Below are 2,519 nucleotides of genomic sequence, written 5' to 3'. Positions count from 1 at the left end.
AGATATATTCTGTTAAATAATTAACATAATAACAGAAATATTAACAGAAAATGGAATTTTCTTCCCTCAACTTGTAGTAACCACGGTAGTGTTATCTATCATTCATTTAGTTTTTGTCTTAGCATTTTATCATGCTTCAGGTGAACATTCACACAGCACGTTAATGTCTCATTCAATAATTCATATACAGGTGAGTAGTGACTGGGGTCTTAAAAGGTTGCAAACAGTCTGTGGAGCCACTGTTGGTCTCTCTGTGTCTGAAACAATGAAGAGGGAAGAAAAGTAAAGGTGTATTGGATCAGTTCAAAGGAGTAATAAGCCACACAAACCTCAGCTTCCATGACCCTGAGACCAGAAGAACTAGATGGTGCCCAGCTAACACCTCTGATCACTCTAAAAGGGATCACAGCAGAAAGTTCTAGATAGAGTCTGTGGAAAATGTAGAATGAAACTAAAAACCAAAAATTGTCAGCTTTACTGATTTAATAGAGACTGGAAGAATCATCAAGACTGTGGCCCTAGTAATTCCTTGAATTTGAAATAAAATTCACCATGTGGCTAAACTTTCAGTCAAAAAATAAGACAGGCCTAAGTTTAACAGGACAGCAAGTAAGAAATATTGGAAAGGATGTGGTGACATAGGAACTCTTATACATTATTGGTGGGATTGTAAAATGGTACAATTACTCTGGAAGGCAGTTTGACGTTTCCTCAAAAAAGCTGAACATAGAAATTCCATATGACCCAGCTATTCCACTGCTTGAAATATATATACCCTGAGAAAATGAGAACTGAGGCACAAACGGAGACTTGTACCCCAATGTTCATAGCAGCATTATTCACCATCACAAGAACAAGGAAACAGACCAGATATCAAACCACAATTGAATGGATTGAGAAATTATGGTGCATTCACACAATGGAATACTATGCAGCACACAGAAGCAATGATTTTGTTAATTATAACCTAACTTGGGAAGAACTAGAGAGCATTATGCTGAGTGAACTGGCTCAGTCCCATAAGGACAAATAATGTAAAAAACCTTTCTTTGTAGAATGAGTATGAGGATCCAAGGGGAGGGGGAGGTTAGAAGCAGAGGGATGATGATGTACAGGGGTGGGGGGCCTGGATTAATCACAGGGTTGTACAATTTGATAAGGGGGTGAGGGAAATTGGAAGAATCTGGTCTGAAAAAAACAATATATTCAAATTTTGTAAATAAACAAGTATAATAATAATTTTTAAAAGTCCTATAAGGTGAGCAATAACACTGCAGGGAGAGACCATCCTTCCTTAGAATAATCAACCCAGTAAGGTCAAAAGAGTAGCATTTGTCCAAAGATAAAGCCCTGAATGTAAGAAGGGGAAGAATGCAAGGATTAATGAAGCTAAGAATGGCAAGGTGGTGGTGGTTGGTGGGTGTCGTTGAATTGAGTACAACTCATAATGACCCAATGAACATTAGATCTGAGACTTTCCCTCTCCTGTGCCATCCTTGTCATCTCTGCCACATTAGAGCCCAGTATCGTTACAGTCACTGTGTCAAGCAGTCCCTTTGAAGTTCTTTGCTGACCATCCACTTTCCTAAGCATGATGTCTTTCTCCATAGGCTGTGCCCAAAGGACAAAGTTTCACCATCCTTCCCAGGAAGGAACACCCTGGCTGACTTATTTGCTTGATCTGTTAGCAGTTCATGGGACATTTAGTGTTTTTCTCCAGCACCACAATTCAAAGACATTGATTTTTCTTCTGTTGTCTTGATTCACTGTCCAACTCAGGCAAAGTGTGGTTATATCTCGGGTATTGTAACTAATGTTATAAAACAAAATGTGTGAATCATTGGATTGTTTTGTCAATTTCCACTAAGATCAATAAAATATTTTTTAAAGTAAAAAAAAAATCTCATTTATAAATAAATGTACTATGATGTTGGCTGCAATCTCTACAATGTGTACTTTTCCCATTTATACCCTGAGTTTCCATTTTTCTTTGTGCCTTCCTGCTTCCTTATCTTTGTTTTTGGGCATGTGTTGCCTTTTTTTATCCATATGGTTGATTGTTCTAAAGAGCACATTCCTCATGAGTGTTATGGTTTATATTATAGGTCAGTCTTTTAATCATTCCTTTGCTTTTGCATAGTCTCTGAATTACTAGTTCCTGCTCCCTTTTTAAAAACATTATTTGTGCTGTTCAAAAAAATACTTCCCAAATACCATTATCTTAAATATCATTTACTGAGTTCAAAATGTTTATTGTAAATTGTTGTGCAGGCAGAATTCTGAGTTGGCCTCTCACAACCATTTTCCCCTGGTACATACAACTTCTCCCATTTATTCAAACACTAATCACTGGTGGCTTGAATGATAGTGGTATTCACTGGACTTCCTTTTCAGCGTATGGATATAATCCTATCACTCACGATGTTGTACTTCAAGATGGATCTAGAAATTACTTTTTTAACTATGAAGGCAACCCCATTTTTCCTCATCTTTTCATCTCCAGAGTAATATATCATATG

The sequence above is a fragment of the Elephantulus edwardii genome, unplaced genomic scaffold (genome assembly GCF_000299155.1).
Source record: "Elephantulus edwardii isolate Elephantulus edwardi_28Jun2011 unplaced genomic scaffold, EleEdw1.0 scaffold00050, whole genome shotgun sequence".
Lineage (NCBI taxonomy): Eukaryota > Metazoa > Chordata > Mammalia > Macroscelidea > Macroscelididae > Elephantulus > Elephantulus edwardii.
The sequence above is the reverse complement of the archived record's forward strand: the minus strand, read 5'-3'. Positions refer to the sequence as shown.